This window comes from Lactuca serriola, chromosome 9, assembly GCF_051521515.1.
Source record: "Lactuca serriola cultivar US96UC23 chromosome 9, Lser_US96UC23_V15, whole genome shotgun sequence".
In the NCBI taxonomy this organism is placed as follows: domain Eukaryota; kingdom Viridiplantae; phylum Streptophyta; class Magnoliopsida; order Asterales; family Asteraceae; genus Lactuca; species Lactuca serriola.
This window is the reverse complement of record NC_136416.1, coordinates 179,197,385-179,219,657: the sequence shown is the minus strand read 5'-3', so window position 1 is coordinate 179,219,657 and position 22,273 is coordinate 179,197,385. Positions and strand designations below refer to the sequence as shown.

The following is a 22,273-nucleotide window of genomic DNA, read 5'->3' as shown; positions in this document are numbered from 1 at the left end:
ACATAATAGACAATGGTGGCTGATGTGGCAGTGGTATTAGTGATGGAGGTAGCAAAGATGGGGTCGGATGGTGTCAAAGGTGGTGGCGGAGGAGACATGAACAGATGATGTTATATAATCATTTCTAAACCATGGTACATATCGATCTATTGATAATTAACTGTCATAACTATTAATGGTTAACTTGCAACTCGCACAACAAGAATATCGGCCTTTAGTGGCAACACTATTACCGGCAACAGAGCCTTTTAGCGGCGACTCTAGCATTTGTCGCCGCTAAAAGCCTAAGTCGCCGATAATAGTGTCGCCGTTAAAGGCTTACCACCCGAATCTGCGTTTCCCCCTCTGATAGATCTCAGCCGTTCGATCAAGTATCTAATCCAACGGTTGGGGTCCCTTATCGGCACAAACTTAATACCGGCAACATTTGTGTCACCGCTAAAAGTCTAAAAAATCGCCGCTAATAGTTACCTAAAAAATGACGTGGTACCCTTCCCTCCATATTGTCGCCGCTATTGACTCGTGTCACCGGTAAAGCCCTAATTGTCGTCGCTAAAAGCGTTGTCGCTAAAGGCTCTCGAAGATAAAAAAACGCACGCAATCTGCTCATTTCTTCCCATTTTCAATCTGTTTACTGCTGCTCTTCCAAATTCCCCCGATTTTGTGTTCGATTCGTTGATTTCAACAACATATCCCCCCCCCACATTGTGTGAGATTAGGGATCAAGGGTGGTTATGGCTTCCCGTGATTGATTTCTAGCTCTATCTATTGAAGAAAGGTAAGTTGAAGTTCTTGTATCTCTTTGTCTTTGTATTTTAACTTCGATTTCTAGCTGCATTTGATGATTAAATTGCAAGAAATTGTTCAATTTTAGTGTTTTTGGTGGTGTTGTTTTTGGGTTTACGGGTGAGGGTATTTTGGGTGAAGACCAATTTTTCCGGCAACATATCCATTGATTTCCACCACTACAGGTTCTATTATTTCAATTTTTTGTGAATTTGGTATTTGTATGTGAAATTATGTGAAAATTGTCATATGTGAAAATTATGTGTATATTTGATATTTGTATGAATATATGTGAATTTGGTGTATATATGCCAATTTATGTGTGTTTGATGTATTTGTGGTATATGAGTATTTGGTAGAAGTATATATATGATGTTATTATCTATATATATATATGTGAAATTATATGTGTTTGTTATAAGTAGGATGTTATTGTGTGTGTATGTGAATGTATGTATATTTGTTGTAAATGTGGTATATGAATGTGAAATTTGTGTATTTGGTATGTAGGGATGAGTTTTATTTGCATATTACACTTGTTGTCACGCTTTGCTACAATTGTTAGATTCTAAAATTTTTGGTTGTTTTCTGTAATTAACGGCGACATTATTACATTTTATATGTAATCGGATGTTATGTAATTATCGGACAACATTATTACCGGCGACATTAGTACTTTTTATATTTAATCAGATGTTTGTTTTGTAATTAGCGTCGACACTATTATTTTTTATATTTAATCGAATGTTGTTATGTAATTACCGACGACATTATTACCGGCAACCAAAATCGTTGATTAAAAAAATAAAAAAAATAAAAAATGAAAATTGTAATTACCAGCGACATAGTCATTAACGGCGACGAGACTTTTGGCGGCGATGAACTTATTAGCGGCGACAATACTCATTACGGGCGACATGTTGATCAATAGCGACGAAGCAGTAGTGGCGACTTATTACCGGCAACACGTCGCCACTATTACTATTACCGGCGACAACTTCACCTTTTAGCAGCGACAGAAATCGCCACTAATGATCTTTTTCCTTGTAGTGTCTGTCGGTTCCAAAAAAAAAACTGATTACTAACTTCAACTTCCATAAACAACTAACATCTGTAGATTAATATTCCAACAGAACCGAGCACCTTATAACCATGCATTAGTCGTTGTCAAAAAGTGTTCCAACCAACTTTTGCGTGATTGCCCAAAAATGCGATTCCACTTATATATACTTCTTATATATCACACTAGCTACAACATGATAATTATTAAATATATCATCAAAATGTGCTTGCATTTATAGGAATTTTCCAGTGACCCCTATGCACTAATCACTTTGAGAATTTCTTCAACAGAAGCACTAGGTAGATACTTAATTAACTTCGCTGCAACTCAAGATTTTGGACATTTCTAAAAAATTTCCTACCAAACAACACACCAATATCCCTCTCCTTTTTTGCTTCACAAATGTTCAAGAATTAGATAGCTAGCAACCTGTCCCTTTTGTTACACAATTCTTACATAACCATCATAAAGGAAAAACTTACAACACATTACTTTCAAGTTTGTGGGTAATACACAATGAGCAGAAGATATTTTCTGCTTTAGGCAACTCAACATGTGCCATGTGGATTTCCCTCGATCCACCCATCTTTTTTTTTTTTGAACCGACAAATACAAATATACTAATATACTCTTAAACTAACACCTAATTCCACCTATGTCCACGACGGGACTTGAACCCTCGACCTCAAAGAGGGAGGACACCACCTGATACCGCTGGGCTAGAAGCCCTTTGGTCGATCCACCCATCTTGGAGCATATCATTAGGGATGTTACAATTAATTGAGCCCACAAGATTCCTTTGTTTCTCTCTACCAAATGGTATTTAAGACATTTAACATATAATCAAACACTAGAACAAGAATTAACATAAACAATGATTTCGAAAATCTTTTGTTGTCCTCAACTAATAGAAGAACCTGATCGTTGTGGAAGTGCATGTCCATTCCCATTCGGAGGTAGCTTCAATAAAGCTCGTGGTTCTTGTAAAACTCCCAAATGTCGTTCCCTTGTCCGAAACAATTGTTTTCTCAAAACCTCATGTAACTGACCAAACAGCTCTTTCTTCAACGATTCAAAAGCCAAATCCAACCTTTCCAACTGTTGCATTGCATTCTTATTGTACATAAACAATCCATAATACAACTCAAAACTATCACTCGATGTATTCTGAACTAAATCCAACAAACTTTCATACCCTTTTGTGTTAATCGGAGTACTATCCAAATCTAGCTTTTCCAAGATCCTCCCTATTGTATGAGTTATGAATTGAGACTCAGCTGCATGTTGATCATGGTCAACACATGTCATTTCCTTCATTAAACACCCTTCTTTTACAAATGCATCAAGAAACTTCTCACAACGCAAAACTCTTGATTCATCATGGCCAATTCTGACTTTGTCATACATAAATGGAAGACCTTTCCAGCTATCTTTACCACTTTCAGGCCCAAACATCGGATGTGTACATAGAATATCGAAATCTAATGGTAATATTTGCATGAGCAAATCTTTAGCAAACTCTTTAACAGATAAAACATCAACAAATAATGTGCTACGTTTCAATCTTTGTAATGGTAATGAGCGGAGTACTTTTTCAGTTGAGAGGACTGATGTGCAGAGAATGATTACATCCGGGTGTTCTTCACAAAGGTCATCGGCGTTAAAGAAGAATGAAACGCCAAGCTCAGCAGCAATGGCGGAGTAATCTGAGCGGGAGTGTGCAAGGATGGTGTGGCCTTGACGGACTAGGGTTTTCGCAAGGAACTGCCCGAAGTTGCCGAACCCTACAATGCCAATTTTCAGAGTTTTGTATATGGTGATACGTTCGAAGATTTTGGATTTGTAGTCCAAGGGTTGAGCGGCTTCTATGGCGGAGATTCCGAAATTATGCGGGAGGTGTAGGATTTTTGTGCTCTGGTGATGAGGTGGCAGCGGCGGTGGAAGAGGATGCGAAAGACAGTGGCGGTTGTAGCGGCGGAGATGGATATTGTGGTGGTCGGAGAATCTAGATATCATCGGAAAAATGGAATGCATTTTCGATAAAGCTCCTCCTGTTGGAGTGTATTTGAGAAAGAGTGATTGGACTTCGCCAGCGACAATGGGCGTACTGGTTTATATTGAAACGAAGGGGGAATGGAAGCTTGTAATATTTAAGGGAAAGAATTTGGCGGGAATATCCTACAAGGGTAATAATGTAATTGAATACATTTCACTATATTGTGTTGAGTAAAAACGTGAACCTCAAATATTGTTTGGCTACGTAGGATCCAACATGTTTAATTTGCTAAGTTTTCTTAAAATAATTTTGCTATTAAAATGATGTTGTGAAAACATTTCTTACTTAAAACGCATGATTTATATATTCGATAAATAAATTTATGTGTATTATTTTTTATTTTAAAATAGAAAACGCAGTTATTTCCATTCTAGAACCTAGTCGAATCTAGAAGACAATGTTTCAAAAAGCATCCGAAATTAATCACTTTTTATATTTAAGTTGTGAAGCATGACATAAATATTTGCAATAGATTACATTTTGGAAGGGTTGGTCAGCAAGTGGCCAAAATCAGAGTCTTTTTTTTTTGGCGAAATAAACGATTAGTTGTTAGTCCATAATATTTGACAAAACTAGTTTGAGACCATATAAAATAATATATAAATGCAAGTAAAAGATTGTATTTTTTATATAATTAATAAATGATATATTTTAAAGAATTTAAAAACAAAATTTAATAAGCTCGTTTAAATAATAGTATATTTTTTTTTTAAATAGTAACTTATAAGCAATTTTTTGATTTGTAAAACATAACATTTAAAAAACTAAAAAAATAAACTAGTTGTGTGTAAACATATCATTTATCATAAATAAATAAATAAATAAATAAATAAATAAGAAATTATATTAATATGTAACGTCTCAAAAACCATAATAAAATTTTTCATCTTCAAAAGATATTTTCATAAAATTCAAAAGTAATCAAACATTGTTTTGAAGACAAAACCATAGAAGTCAAAGTATCAAAATCATCTCCCGAAACATAAATCAGTAGAAGAATGTGTACGAACACGTATTCGTCTTGCCCTAATAATCTAAAATACCTGAAAACATTGGAATCCACAACCGTAAGCCAAAGCTTAGTGAAATCCTCCAAATATCCCACACAACAATACATGTACAATGCAATCACACCATGCCTACAACACATGGTTGGATTAGGTGTCTAAGCTCATAACTATTTTTGTATGTACTTGACCTGATTATGAGTATGGTCCTTTTGAGTTGCCTTCACCTTAGCAACTGATAGGATGAATTATGGAGAAAGAGATTAATTGTGATTTATTAATATATTATGTGAATAATATATTAAAAGAGAAATCATATGGTTTAATTAATATTGATCAAAAATTAATTTAGAATTAGTTTTGTGGTCAAAAGAGATTAATTAAATCAAGGGGACTGATACTACAATTATAAGATAGTTACAAAGTTGGGCTTATGATCCATAAGGAAGCAATGGACGAATTCAATATGGGAGTCCATATAGAAATCATCCAAGGGGCCTTCTGGAAGGATCCTTTGGGCTGCTTAAGGACTAATCAACTGGATTAGGGTTTTGACTGAAACCCTGATTGCTCAGCTATATAAGGAACCCTTGGGCATGCCAAAATCGGCCACTAGAAACCCTAGAAGGATTCCATAGCCGATTTTGAGCCTCTCCTCTCTCTCTCTCTCTCTCTCTCTCTTGTTCTTCCTTATTGCTAGTGGTGTTTGTGATTCCATTAGAGGTGCAACATTTGAGACTCTAAGCTTTCAAAGGTAAAGGAGTTCTTGTTATTACTACATAACAAGTTGAGGTAATCATTCTAACTAGTTTATATGTCAATTTCGATTGTTATATGCTAGTCATATGGTTATTGCTTTGGTATTTAATGTTGTATGTTCAAATTAGAAATACCTAGATAAAAGCATTTAGGGTTGCATGTACACCATATGAATGATATTATGCTCATAACCCATCAGTAGTATCAAAGACTATGTCATTTTTCTAGTTGAATAGATGCAAAAGTGAACTGCCAAAGGATCAAAAAGTCAAAGTTTTGCTGTCTGAGAAGCCGACTCGGCGAGTCCAGCAGTGGACTCGACGAGTTGCATGAACTCAGCGAGTCCAGGGTGCTATTGCCGGGATTTTCGATTTTTTGAGTTGTTTATGATGAGGATAATTACCAAAACTCATTTTTATTGCCTAAAATTGAAGTAAAGAAGCCACAATGTTAGTCTTACCATTAGTAGGCCTCATTCACGAAGCTGGTCTATAAGGGGTGTTTAAGGAAGCGGCCTGTAAAATGACCGTCATTGGGTATCCACTCTTACACACCGCACTCTTGACTAGTGGAGGGTCGTTACCCGAACGGGTAGGATAGGACACAACCTTCCATTATAAGTATAATGAAATACGAAGTAACTAAACACTTTTATAAATTCTCAAATCTTAGTTACTTTAAGAAAAATGTAGAGTTGGTGCTAATCCATGAAATTGCACATTGCACCTTCTTGGTCGTTAGTGGAGCGTGTGTGGTTAACCTACACACTAATATGGGACCAATGAAGGATGGTAATGGGTAGCTCGTAGATTATCATAGATCAATAGAGCATATGCGGTTAACCGGCACATTGATTAGTTGATAAACATCTTTGAGAGTACCAAGCTAATTTGCATGGTTATCCACACCTTGTTTGTGATCCTCGGCATCCCGGTCACAAACATGAACGGCATAATCGAGATTAAACATGCCATTGAAAAGTTCAATGAATCTCAAAAGATCTAGGAGTTTCAATTCATTTAAAACCTAATTTTCAATTTTCGTTTTTCATGGTGGATATTGGTAAATCATCATTTACCTACCTTCAAATATTTTGCAATTGGATTACGGCATGCCTCTTCCTAATTGCAGAATATTCGGTTGGATCCTAGCCTTGATATTTCATTTAAGTGTTGTATCAAGGATTATAATCAACTAACTTGAATTTCTCCCGTTTTGTAGATGTCAAAATCTAACAACTATGGTTTTCCCGAACCCTTGGAAAAAGCTTTCCACATGAAGATGATGTTCCACAATTAGATCATGGAAATGGAAATCATTCTTCACTTCCTCCACCTCCTTCAATTATTCTCCCTGACCCACGTGTTCGTCGACTTGAAAAGTTCAATGTCACTCAAGCCATATTGGTTGTCAAACACGGATGTTGGGTGTCGATGTCTCAAGGAAGCTGGTTGTTGACTTGGTTCTTTAATCACTTCATCACTCATATAGTGAGTTCATTAAAGATTACTATATGATGGACCACGACGTGACCCTCATTAATTTGACTTATTTGCTAATTGTTGCTGAATCAGCAATGATTTGGTGCACTGGTAAAGCAAATTTGATTGGTAGAACCTCCTAAACTTCCATGGACATTGACGATGGCAACATTGGAAGTCCAGAAAAGTCTTCTTTTCCCAATGGAAAGGGATTGGCCTATGTCAAACCGTTTGACTAGATGGTAAAGAGAAAGGCTAAATCGGAGATTGTCGCATGTGTTATTCCAAAAGAGTCCTTTTGTTTCTATTGCCAAGAGAAGGGGCATTGGATGCGAAGCTGTCGTATCTACCTGAACGATTGCGAAGATGCGAGAGTCAAGATGTATGACTCTGCTTCAGGTAAAATATGTTGGATTAGTGTCTAAGTCCATAACTATAATTGGTATATACTTGACCCGACCCGACATGGTCCATTTGGGTTGCATGGCATCATGCATTTGGATAGACTAAAATGAGAGAAATAATACTTAAGGTTTATTAATATATTATAAGTTCTAATATATTAATAAGATTCTTTAATTAGTATTGATCAAGAATTAATCTAGAATTAATTAGGTGATCAAAAGAAGACTAATTAAATATATGGGTTGATTGTGTAAATCATCCATACTTGTATAGTGGGCTAATGCTCCATGGATTATCAAGTTGGGCTAAAACCCATAGGATGCACCATGGTGTATTGGAACCCATGGATCCAAGGAAATGGAAATCCATGACAATTAGGGTTTACCCTAATTGTGTCACACTATATAAACATATCATTCTTGTCAAAATCGGTGACTAAGTCTATGTGTGGAGGGCAAGCCGATTTCATGAAGTGATGATTTCTCTCTAAGTTATTCCAAGTGCATATGATGTTGTGTGAACCATTTGAGGTGTCACATTTGGGGCATTAGGATCTTGAGCTCCATGGAATCAAGCACCAAGCAAGAGGTATGTAATTCTACTAGAATTTATATTATGTGTTCTTTATATTATGTTAGTTAGAACAATACCTTGGAAAAATTGATATTTGCATGTATAATAGAGAAAACATAGATCCAAGGTATTTAGGGTTGCATGTACACCATAGAAGTGTTAGATTGCTCATAACCCAACAGTGGTATCAGAGTCTAGGCTTGTTTTCGCTTATACTTGATGCAAATTGGCTGAAAATCGAATTTTGGTGTTGTCTGCACAGCAGACTCGCCGAGTCCATAAAGGGACTCGACGATTCCAAGTGTAAACTCATCCAACTCGCCGATTTCGTTCATGAACTCGATGAGTTGGACCCCCTGACAATATATCTTCGAGTTTTGGTGCTGGAATTGGTCTAGAATCATTACCTTTGACTGTTTTGAACTTATAAAACCTGTTTTTTAAGTGGTAATGATTATGCTAAACCAATTTCAATGCTATAATCAAAGTTCCAAGTTTTATATGGGTTTATGTAATTCTTGAAAAATGTTGATTATGAATGTTCCTGCTTATGAGTTTTGGTAGATCATAGGAATTATGTGCAAATTGTTTGTTAGTATACTTCTTGATCTGAATGAAATTGTATGAAGTCCATAACTTGTCCTCAAATTATGGATTACCAAAAGTATTTTTTGTGTTGCATTACTTTATGAGTAATTTAGATTGATGAAGAATATTATTTGTTAGTTGCTTTCAATCCATATTAATCTAAAAGAAGTTCATAAAAGGTGTTTGTATAACTGGTCATCAAAGTTAGATTAAAGGTTACATTTATGAATCTTAAAGCTCATAAAAGTTCCATAGGTTACACAAAAAATGAAGAGTCTTTTCATTAAATTGTTTTGATGACTCCATAACTTGTCCTCAAGTTATGGATGTTGAAAATTCACTTCCTTAAAATTGTTATTAAAAAATAAGGAGTTACATAAAAATGAAGAGTCTTCATTTTAATGAACCATTAAAATCATAAGTTATGAAATGAAAGGTTTTGAATAATTTCAAAACTTGCCCTCATGTTTTGGAATTTGTAAAGACTCACACACATTAATGCTTTAATTCCAAACTCTACAATTTTAAAAGTTAAAATTCAAAACTTTATGGACTTCATTAAATTAATAAAAGTGTTTAATTAAAAGAGTTAATAATTCCATAAAGACATGGTTTAAGTTTAATTAAATTAAGAGTATAGTTTAATTAATAGATTAAACCACCAAGTATTTTAAATGTTTAAAATACAATCTTATACTATTATTATAATTTTAATTATATAGATATGTATAAGATAAAGTCAATCTTACCATTAGTAGGCCTCATTCACGAAGCCGGTCTATAAGGGGGGGGGGGGGGGGTATAAGGTTACTGTCTATAAAATGACAATTTAATGGGTATCCACTCTCACCCACCGCTTCCTTGACTGGTGGAGGGTCGTTAGCGGAACGGGTAGGAAAGGACTATAATTCTCCCTTCATTAAAAGTATAATGATCAATACTAAGTAACTAAACACTTATAAATTCCCAATCTTAGTTACTTAGGAAAATGTGAAAAAGGTGCTAACCCATGAAATTACACTTTGTACCTTACCAAGTCGTTAGTGGAGCGTGTGTGGTTAACCGGCACACTAATAAGGACTAGTAAGAGTGCCAAAGGGTAACTTGACTTTATTATAGATCGGTGGAGCGTGTGTGGTTAACCGACACATCGATTAGGTGATAAAGTTAAGGGTACCAAGTCAATTTGCATGGTTATTCACACCTTGTTTGTGATCCTCGGCATCCCAGTCACAAACTTGAGAGGGAACAATCGAGATTCAAACATGCCATTGAAAGTTCAATGTATCTCAAAAGATCTAGGAGTTTCAAATCCAATTAAAACTTAATTATATTTCATTTTTCATGTTGGAAATTGGTAAATCATCATTTACCTACCTTCAACTATTTTATAATTTGGATTACGGCATCCCTCTTCCAGTTATAAATAGGTTATTGGGTCCTAGCCTTAATATTTCATATTGGGTGTTATATTAAGGACTTTAAATCAACTAACTTGAATTTCTCCCTTATAGATGTCTCCTTCAGACAACTATGGTCTTCCCAAATCTTTAGGAACAAGCTTCCTAATGAAGATGATATCCCAAATGGCAACCAAGGTGAAAGATCAATCCCTTTGTTGCGCATTAGTGGGACTGGAAATTGCACTTCACCTCCTCCAATAAATCTCCCTATCCCACAAGTTTCAAGACTTGATAAGTTCTAAGTCACTCAATCCCTATTGGCAAGCAAAGTCTATATGTGCTTACATATTAGAGGTTAAGTCACATATTGACAAGTCGGGAGAGTCAGGTGTCAAAGTCTCGAGGTAGCTAGTTGTTGACTTGGTTCTTCAGTCACTCCCTGATGACAGATCACGACATGACCCTTTAATGATCTTATCTATTTGCTTGGTGCTGCTAAATCAGCAATGATTTGGAACACTGGTAAAGCAAATTTGATTAGACGATCAACTTCCCAAAACTTCATGGATATTGACAATTGTGACACTGGAAATCAAGAAAAGCTTTCTCTTCCCAATGGAAAGGGATCGGTCATGGTCAAGTCACTTGACCTAATGGTAAAGAGAATGGCTAAGTCTGTGATAGTCCCGTACACCATTTCCAAAGAGTCCATATATTTCGTTAGCCAATCAAAGGGACATTGGTTGCGAAGCTGCCCAATTTACCTGAAATTTCATAAGGTTGGTAAAAGTCAAAAGTTTGACTTTGATTCAGATAAAGTCTACTATCTAACTCTATTAAGTCTCCTTTTGAGATTCTTAACACATAATGAAATGTAATTGCATTTTGATGTTTTGGAAGAATCAAAGGAAGCTTAATGAAAGAGTGTGCTGATTCTGATCGCATGGTTCGATGACTAGAATTTTGAGCCACTGCATAAGAGTTATGGAATATTGCTTAGGAGTAGATAACAAGAAGTTTTCATATGTATTTTCATTGTAAGGATAAGTTTTTTTCTGCAAGTTTGAAAATTAAAGAAAATTTTGTTTTGATTTATTTTTAAGTATCCATACAATGGCATTTGTGAAAAAAAAAATTGTTGTTTATCTGTTTCCATTGATAAGCAATATTGGTAAATGGATTTGATTCTTTCATTTGTGGTAGTGTCATAATTTACCAAATAAGGAAAGATTCTCATCACCCAAGGTTCAGTTGGATAGAAACTTGGAATCATGCAAATTGTATTGTATGATGAATGAGAATTTTTCATCTTTGGGAAATTAAGACTAATTCCTTGTTCACATGTATATGTGAGTCAAGTGAAGGACAAAGGGATCGGGTACACTTGGGTGTGCGTTGATCAGGTCCACCACAAAGACTATTCGTCATGATTTACTAAAGCTTAGTAAATATGGTTATGCTTACAAGTTTAAGTGTAATTCTGAAACATTAGAAAGGTTTCAATGTATGACATAACGGATAAGAAAAATCAAATAAAGCAGAAAGATAAAAGTTTCTCCAATCTGAAGAGATGGGAGAGTACTAATGTATCTTGTTTTATGATTATCTTAGTGATTATGGAACCATATCACAATTGATCCTCTAAGGACACCTTAGTGCATTTGTTTGCCTAAGGAGAGGAATCATGAATTGTTGAAATGGTTAAATCAAAAGATAAATCATACTTCGTTCCAAAAATAAATCTTGGAGTTATACTCCAAGATTGTAACTTGAGTGACATAGTCTTTAGAAAGTTTTTAAAACTTGTCAAATGTAGAGTAAGATGTTTCCTATTCTTGTACATTTGAGATTGGTAAGTTGTGATGTTTTGGATAAGACAAAGACCAACTAAGACCAATTGTGAGAAGTGTTTAACTTGATAAGAATCCACACTAACTCTTGAATATTTGTTTTGTCAAGGTTTGGTTCTTGACAAAGAGAATCTTATATGTCAAGAGGACAGTGGGAGTCTTGAGATAGTTTTGAGAACTAATCAAGAGTTTCATTAATCACTAGCCCATGACTTGAGGTCTGTAACCTATCCTGTTGACATACTCTTGATTCTGTGTCTATTCCAGTTAAAAGTTGACTATGCTTATGAGTTCTATGAGTTCTCAATTGTTTGCATAAAAACCTGGAAGCAATGGTAGGCCCTTGTGCTGCCGAGTGGCAAGAAATTAAGATTGAACAAGTTCAGTCCATATGTCTTTGGATTTGCCACTAACCTTGTCTTGTGATTATCGTTATGACAAATTCACATGGATAGGAACACTTACACCATAAAATCTAAGTTTCATAAGATTTCTCTTCGATTCATGAAAATGATGGTGAGGAACTAAGTAGATTTTAAGTAGATAGCAATTGTGAGAATGACAAAAGGTCTAAACATTATGATTACGTCATCCCGCTTCATAATTGTTTAGACACACAAGTGAGCTATCTAAGGAAAGGTGTATGATTTTGATAAAGTCTTATCAAAGCAATTGCGTATCAAAAATCTGAACTTTTGTAAGAAAGTCAATAAAGTATTGATTTCTAAAAGTCCAGTTGATCTCTGGATACATGTTAAAGCTAGTGGGAGCATAAGTGTTATGCTAGTAAGATAATAATCCTTATGCTAGTGGGAGCATGATTATTATGTTAAGTGTTGCTAGTTAGCCATATTAATTATAGAAAACAAAAGTTTCAATTCGCCTTGAAAAAGTTGTTTTGCTATAATTAAGGAGAGGATTTTATACTTCATTCCAATTCTACAAGCTTAGATTGAGATTTTAATCTACTTCAGTCAAGGATATATAAGAATGTTATGTTGGAATGGTTCAACATAAGGAAATTCTATATATGTTGCGTTCTCAAAATTTGATTATGATTACGACATACCTCTTCATAGTTCGAATTGTGAGAATATGGCAAATAAAAATTTTATAGCATGAATCGTGTCCCATATGCTTTGGGTATAGGTTTAACTACATGTGCTATAATATTTATCCATTCTAAAATTTCCAAATGCTTAGGGCGTTAAGAGGGAAAAAGGAATAGAACCGGATATGACTAAAATGATTAAGCAATTATCGAGGACAATCTGAGGTTTACCAAAGATTGGTTGCACATGGACAATTGGAAGTATAGTGTTAAACTTTGGAAAGGACCATATTGACATATTTTGAAAAGAGGAAACTATTGTTCAAAAGGTGATGTTCAAAATGGGAATATGGAATTGTTTCCATAGGTGGAAGATTAAAAGAACTTAATGCAAAGGAGGATGTTCAAAGGAATGTACTTTTGAATTTGAGACTTCATTTCCATGGAATTGCTTTCCATTGGAATACTTTGTAATGTCTATTGCCAAGTCTTTGTGACTTGTGTGCATATTCATTACAAGAGGATCATTGCATATAAGTTTAGAATCTAACAAGATTACGATAAATGACAAGAATTTGGTGTTCTTACATTTATTGTAAGGGATTTGGGATTGTGAAATGAGCATCATTGAAATCTTGTCAATCGATCTGTTTCACAAAGAGAGGACCACATGTAAACATAGTGTGCATACTTGGAGTATGGTATAGCTATATTTTTGGACGAACATAGTGTGCATGCTTGGAGCATGGCATGACTATTGTTTCAATTCAAGTATTAAGTTGATTAATCGAAACATGAATAATGAGTAATCAATATGGTGCTTAGATAAAAGTGTTTTTATTGATTACTCATTATTCATGTTTCGATTAATCAACTTAATATATGATCACTTATCTAATGGACACGTCATTGATTTGTTCAGAGTTCGGCAACAGCTTTTAAGAGCTACGATTGTTGGTCAGGTTATGAAGGCGTACTTGCAATAATAGTTATTAGACTTATCCAAGTGGGAGACTGTTGGATTAGTGTCTAAGTCCATAACTATAATTGGTATACACTTGACCCGACCCGGCATGGTCCATTTGGGTTGGATGGCATCATGCATTTGGATAGACTAAAATGAGAGAAATAACACTTAAGGTTTATTAATATATTAAAAGTTCTAATATATTAATAAAATTATTTAATTATTATTGATCAAGAATTAATCTAGAATTAATTAAGTGATCAAAAGAAGACTAATTAAATATATGGGTTGATTGTGTAAATCATCCATACTTGTATAGTGGGCTAATACTCCATGGATTATCAAGTTTGGCTAAAACTCATAGGATGCTCCATGGTGTATTTGAACCCATGGATCCAAGGAGATGGTAAGCCATGACAATTAGGGTTTACCCTATTGTGTCACACTATATAAACATATCATTCTTGTCAAAATCGGCGACTAAGTCTATGTGTGGAGGGCAAGCCGATTTCATGAAGTGATGATTTCTCTCTAAGTTATTCCAAGTGCATATGATGTTGTGTGAACCATTTGAGGTGTCACATTTGGGGCACTAGGCTCTTGAGCTCCATGGAATCAATCACCAAGCAAGAGGTATGTAATTCTACTAGAATTTATATTATGTGTTCGTTATATTATGCTAGTTAGAACAATACGTTGGAAAAATTGATATTTGCATGTATAATAGAGAAAACATAGACCCAAGGTATTTAGGGTTGCATGTACACCATAGGAGTGTTAGATTGCTCATAACCCAACAAAATCCACTATCTAACTCTATTAAGTTCCTGTTTGTAGATTCTTACTACATGATGTGATAAGATTGCATTTTGATGTTTTGTAGGATCGAAGAAAAGAAAGGAAGCTTAAAGGAAAAGTATGTTGAGTCTGATTGCGAATAAATGGATTTCAATCGCATGGTTCGATTATTGGATTTTTGAGTTGCTGCATAATAGTTAGAATAAATTTTGAATATTTGATAAGAATCCGCACCAAATTTTGAAAAGACCAACTAAAACCTATTGTGTAAAGTGTTAGTCTTGATAAGAATCCGCACCAAATTTTGAATATTTGTTTTTCAAGAAATGATTCTTGAAAAGAGAATTATATGTGTCAAAAGGTCAATGGGAGCATTAAAGATCTTAAAAAAGGATTTCAAGAACTTATCAAGAGTTAACCTATTGTTTTACACTAGCACTCGACTTGAGGTTTATAACCTATCATGTTGACATATTCATGTTTCTGTTCCCATTCTATATAAGTTAACTACACATGTAAGTTCTATGAGTTGTCATTTGATTGTATAAGGCAAAACACATTTCTCAATGAAAGTGCATTGACTAGTATAGGTGAGCTACTGAACAACTTGGAAGCAATGGTAGCCATTCGTTCTGCCAAGTGGCAAGAAATTAAGATTGAACAGGTTCAGTCCATATGAGGTTTGATTTGTCACAACCTTGTCTTGTGATAATGGTTATGACAAATTCACATGGATAGGAGCACATGCACCATAAAATCTAAGTGGTAAGATTTCTCCCCGCTTCATGAAAATGATTGTGAGGAAATGCTTTCACTAAGAAGATTTTAAGGAGATAGCGATTATGTAAATTGCATTCTAAATTTTGATTATGATCACGGCATCCCTCTTCATAGTTTGAATTGTGAGATTTGGCAATTAGTCTGAACATTTGGAGCTTATTGATATAAGTTCTGAAATAGTTTAGATACACATATGAGCTTTCTAATTAAAGGACTATGAGATTAGATAAAGTCTTATCGAAGCATCACGTATCAGAAATATGAACTTTGGTAAGAAGGTCAATAAGTATTGATTTCTAGAAAGTCCAGCTGATTTCTGAATACATGTCAAAGCTAGTGGGAGCATAAGTGTTATGCTGGTAAGGAAATAATTATCATGTTAGTGGGAGCATGATTATTTTGTTAAGTGTTGCAAGCTAGCAATATTAATTATAGAAAAAAAAAGTTTCAATTCGAAAAGTTGCAGAGGTTGAAAGGTTGTTTTGCTATAATTAAGGGAGAGAATATTATACTTCGTTTCAAATCTAAAAGCTTAGATCGAGAAATTTCAATCAAATATAGTCAAAGTACATATATAAATGTTATGTTGAAAAGATTCAACAGAATGGAATTCTATATATGGCAATATTATGGAAAGAGACTGGTAAAGTATCACGTTTTCATTGCGTATCGTATCCCATACGCTTCAGGTATAGGATCGATTGCATATGTTGTAATATTCGACCGTTCTGATTTTCCAAATTCCTAGGGCATTAAGAGGGAAAAAGGACTAGAACCGGATATCACTGAAATTAATTAAACAACTGTCAAGGACAATCTAAGGTTCGCCAAGGATTGGTCACTTATGGGCAGTTTGAAGTATAGTATTGGATGGAACATATCAGCATTATTATGAATAGATAGGATTCTATTTAGAATGTGTTGTCGTATGTGATGAGAATTAATCTCTAGATCGTTTAGATCTTCCACAGGTATATTAATAAAGAACAAACAATTCAAACACAATACAATTAAGAACATAGTATGGAATCAATATGAATATTATGATTCCAATATAGTCACGCCTTAGCAGAGCTCGATAAAGAACTTTCACTGTAAAGGCGAGCTAGGGTTTACAGTACTTTGATAGGAGAGATAATAAAAGCGTTACTTACTTAGGATGCATGCATGCACCTTAAATACTAAAACCCTAGAATAAAAACAATCACGGTTGGACAAGCCCAAACCGGATACCAAAACTGGGCTAAGAATCGAGCCCATGGCACAACACTATAAGCCCAACAATCTCCCCATTTGCGTTAATTGGGGCGAGACCTTCGCTTCGGTTGATTAGCTGAAGTTAGCTTCACCACTTTGAATAAGCAAGGAATTACAGCAAGAAGAACATGGCGAAAGTGGATATACCATCGTATCATATCAGTGAAGTACTTCTTGTCGCTTTCATTGTTCTGCTTGCATTTGTGAATAATCCTTAGAACATACTCCAAGCACGAAGTAGTGAAGAGATGTTTATCCGTTAAGGCAAACAAACACTTCTTGCCATCCTGTTTGGTGAACATCACAGAATTTAAGACTGGATCAATCGTTCCTATCTTCATCTTGTTGATGTCACTTGCAGAACCAACTGGCAGAATAGTGGGTTTCTTTTTAAGAACCGAAGCGACCTCTTAATCCATCTTAACTACCTACAGAACGTAGCAGACTAACAATCTTTTAAGATGATCAATGATTGGCTCATACTCAACAGGGTTGGAGAGTAGAATGTAGTGCAGGACAATCCAATCATGAGGATTAAGATTGGGCAGATCAGCAAGAGAGAAAGTATGCTCAGACAAAGACGAACTTCTTGTGACTTTGAACTTGACGTTGATAAATTTTCCTGCTGCTTGAGGCTTAAGGACCCGAACGGTGATGATTTTTTGAGCGCTCCAAGTGACATATTGTGGTTGAGAGAACTCTAAGTAGTAATCGATGAGCTCACGATCAACCTTCGGGTCTGGATGTGAGACTTCTGCAACGGCAAGAAAGCAGTGAAACACAAACGCCTTTCAGGTGATAGGAATGTCAAATTGTGAATCCTTTGTGTTTTCACAGTCCAAAGACACTACTGGCTCAAGCCAATGAGTGCTAGGAGAGTCAATGGCTTCTTTGATCAGCTTCTCTAACGTTCAGAAAGGAAAAAGAGTTTTCTTGCTTTCTAGGAGATCTTGAGCCTCCTTTAATCTCCTTTCTCTTTCTTCAGCTTCTTTCACTATTTTGGCATTGAGATCGATTTCCCTTTCCCTTGCCTTTCGCTTCAAGGCATCAACAATTGTTTCCTCTTCCTCATCGCTGTCATCCACTATTGGACCCTTGCCTTTACACTTAGGACTCGAACCTGACGCATGATTAGGTTTCTGTAGTTCTGGCTGGGAAGTGAGAGGAGGTTGAGACTTAGGAGAAGGTTGAGATGAAGATGTGAGTCCTTCTCCCCTTTGTTTCGGAGGTAACATCGCCTCGGAAACACCTTCAATGCGACTCTACATCCCAAGGGAAGGACGGAGTTTGTCAGCAAGATGGCGTCGAATAGTAATAGTCAGAATAGGGTCATGAGCCTCCAAAATTCCCAAGAGAACGGCATGAATATCGGAGACACAACTCTTGACAAAAGCTCTTTCAGAACGAAGTTCAGTGGCCTCATTGTTCGCCTGAGAAAGATGAACACTTTTGGTCTTGAGTTGAGTTGTCTTGCGAGCAAGTTCATCAATCAGGGAGTTTTCCATAGCGAGGTCATCTTGAAGCTTGGTAAGACGATCGTTGAGAGAGGAAAGAAGAGCAGCGTTGTCCTTTTGAATATCCTGGGGAAGATGGACAAAATTTTGCTTCTCAACAGCAAAGGCTTCTTCAAGCGTGGTTATTGAGTTGGTCACTCTGGAAGCATTTGAGGCAGTGGCTCCCTGTAAGAGCTCAAGAAAAATGTTAGCATCTTGAACTAGTTAATCGACTTTTTCGGTCGCCTCTGTACACACTTTGGTGGAATTGTGAATGGCTTCTGTGGCACGAGAGATGGAAGCCTCATGTGCTGTGACAAAAGAGTCAAGCATTTTCTGAATAGCAGATTCAGAATTTGGAGTGTGAGAGGAAGAAGAGGCCATGAGTGTATCAAGTTTGGCATTTAGCTCCTTTAGATGCTTTTTGGTGAGAGGAGCATCGTCATATTCGTCACTTTGAACACGATAAGGGTTGTAGTAAAAGGAATCAAATTCCATGTCTTCGCCTCCCAGGATAGGGTTGGTTTCGGCTGATGGTGTGGGAGATAAGGGTTTGGTTGTTTCTGGGACTGAAGACTGAACCCCCATATCAGATACGTTGGTTAGAGCTCCAGTGGTGGTGGTTTTGGTTGCGTCTGAGAAGATAGGAGTGGGAATGGGAATAGTAGATGTAGGTTGTGATGAAATAACTGGGGAGGTTGGTGGTAAGGAAATGGGGATTGTAGCAGGTGGAGAAGAAGGAACTGGGGAGCTAACATGTACTTCAGGTGTTGGTGATCTAGGCGGAGTATCACCACAATCCGAAGTCTCCTCGTTAGAGCTTTCGCTCTCTGATTCTGTGGGAGTAGTAGGTTTGTTACCAGGAGGAACATACTCAGAATCCGAATCGCTAGAGGATTGAAGAATGAGTCTTCTGGCTGGATTTGTCAGCTTCTTCTGCTTAGGTTGGGAAGGAGCAATTTTTTCAGACTTTCGCTTCTTGGGAGTTTGTCCCTTAGTTGGTTTACTGACTCTCACCTCCTTTTGTGTGTCTAGTTTCTTTCCCCTCTTCGCAGGCTTGTTTGCTTCCACGATAGAGTGAGTCATGGGCAGGAGTGAGTTCCCTTGGGCCCGAAGAAGGAAGTTTCTTGTATTCGTGAATGACTTTGCTTGCCTCAGTCACATAGGCATACATAGCTGTTGGGATCGATCCAATGAAGGAATACTTGGAAGGATCTATGACGATGATCTTCGTGGTGTGAAAGGTTGTGATAGAGGAAAGAAGGGAGTCTGCCATGATAGGAACGTGAAGACGATCCATCGCCCACTATGTGATAATAGACCAGTACCTACCACATGAAATCTCAAAATGTCGAGATGAAGAATATAAACTCTGAACCAGTTGTTGCCATATGACTGCCCCATAGTCCAGAGTAACCCCATTATACAACCCATAAAGCACAGTCATAAATGACTTGCTTGCTTCGTCTGAGCCGGCGCTACGTTCTGAGAGACCCTTGAAAAGATGAGTAAAGAGGTCGTTCCATTGTGGAGGAAGGCAAGACTTCTTAAATTTGGTAATGGTGGTTAGGTTTTCTGTGTACCCCATTTGGTAGAACATGGAGAACAGTTGACCAGTAGTAATCGAGTCGGGGTTTACCAAAGTGGGTTCATAAGCAAGACCAATTAGGGCACATAAGCAATTCTTAGAGATGGAAGTCTTCTCGTTGTGAATATCAAAGTGAATCCTCTCAGCAACCTTGTCATAGTAAGCGGTTGAATGGATGTGAGAGAGGCAGGTCATGGGAACTACTTCCACCTTTGTAAAAGCATCAACAAGAGGAGAGTACTTGAGGCATTCGACGACGTACAACATGTAGAGTTCATAGAGGAAGGGTGTAAGATCAATGATGAGGTTTTGTTGAGGCTTGATGGTGAGAAGGTTGGAGTGAGCAGATGTATCTTGAACAGAAGATGATCCCGCCATTGATGAAGCTTGAGAAGAAGACGATGAACAGTGAGAGAGAGCGCCCTTTTCTTTTTGAGGATTTGTGAGTGATAAAAGAGTAAAGTGGAGGGTGAGAAATCCTTTTATACGTACGAGTAGGAGAGAGAAATATCCGGCTGAAATCTTGGCATTATGTGAAACCGTTCCTGATGCGATGGAGTGGACAGTTGGCAGCCCCGATGATGACGCCGGAGAGAGAAATGACGTTTCACTTTTACGCGCCTTTCCATAGAAAGTACCTTTTTGAAATCTTCAAAATGATTGGATAATTGTTGACTCATCCAAGAACTTTATCTGAAACTTCACCCACAAAATTTACATGAACCGTCATCACCTTTATCTTTATCGATCACCGTAATGATTTTAGAAACGAAGCTGTAAAAATTAGCTCAACGTTAATAGAACCAGATTTTTGGAAAACCAAAGATTTTCGTGCATAGAGTGTGAATGATAAAGAAATAAATCAAACTTTTTATGGGAATTTGTGATGTCTTGTTAAGACATAAAGCGACTGATTTCGGGCACGAATCTCTTCCTTCAAAGTCAAGAGATACTTCAAAGTGCTTGTGTGGCTTCCCGTACAATAACGATCAAGTACTTCTTAAGAAGCACTGAAAGGCATCTTTTTAATTAAAGCTATAAAGGGTGGCTTTCACTTCAATTCATGATTTCGGTTCTTGATATAAGACCGAAACTGAACGAAGTACTTGTGAGACCAATGTGGCCTGTTAAACAAGTATGTGGGAAACATATGCAATGACTTGTTGACAATTGAGAAATCTCCAAAAAAAAATATAACTGGATCCTTGGGGAAGAAAAGTCTTGGTGATAGACATTTTCAGAAGGATCACTCAAAATAAAAAGAGATTTCACTCATGAGAGCTAGACCATGGTAATGGTGCACCGTCAATTCATTAAAGGTTTTGAATTGTGGGTTTCACTTTGTACGTAGTGACACGAGACTAAGATCATTAACACAAATTTTTGTATAACCATAAACCTCAGCGGTAAGTGCTGAGAGTCTCAAGGGTTACATTAGTGAGATGAACTGTAATGAAGAAAAATAATATAGGTGGTGTAAGAAACGAATGTACCTCTGCTATAAAAGAAGGACCAAGCAGAAAACTCTAAACTCAATATGAGAAGAGTAAGGTAGCTCACGATTAGAGTGAATGTAACAGCCTAGTTTGGGAAAACATGATTTGTGTATATCATGTTATTAAGGCTTCACTCAAAATCCTTAGAGGCTTTGGTCAACATGCAGCAGCATGCATCTAGGGACACTTAACTAATTCAAAGAAAAGAATTTATATCTTCTTGAGGTTGACCATGGAGAGTAGCATTTATACAAAGAAAAGCATTAGAAAAATAAAAGGAAACATGTTTTTGTATTTTGTGGAAAATTTTTGATAAAACAAAAAGGAAAAATATTTTTGGTTTTTATGAAAATAAAAAATAAAAAAAATAAAAAAATAAAAAGTAAAACATAAAAATGAGTATATAAAAGAGTGTACAAAAGAATACAATAAAAATCCCTTTTTATGAAAAATAAGTGAATGAGTTCAGAAGGACCGAACCCGAAATAGACCGAGCGTTCGGTTCATTTCGGTTCTAAGTTGAACTGAACCCGAAATAGACCGAGCGTTCGGTTCATTTCGGTTCTCTCGATTTCGCTTCTTACCTTTAATGAAGTGAAGGCGATTTTGGTACTGATTTTGCTCCATCATTCCTAGGCCTTGTAAGATCTTGTTGAAACTTGCTTCAGGTAAAGCCTTAGTGAATATATCTGCCAGTTGATCAGTGGTCCTAATGAAGTGAATCTCCACGTTGCCATCTTCCACATGATCTTTGATGAAGTGATACCGCAGTGCTATGTGCTTTGTCTTCGAGTGTTGCACTGGGTTATGACAAATCCTAATTGCACTTTCAGAGTCGCAATATAGTGGGATTTTCTTCATGTTCAGCCCAT

At 36.4% G+C, this 22,273-nt stretch overlaps 1 pseudogene; it reads right to left on the bottom strand.

The window, feature by feature from the left end:
• Nucleotides 1-2,267: 2,267 nt before the first annotated feature.
• LOC145074943 (arogenate dehydrogenase 2, chloroplastic pseudogene) lies at nucleotides 2,268-3,959 on the bottom strand (annotated as a pseudogene).
• Nucleotides 3,960-22,273: the final 18,314 nt, after the last annotated feature.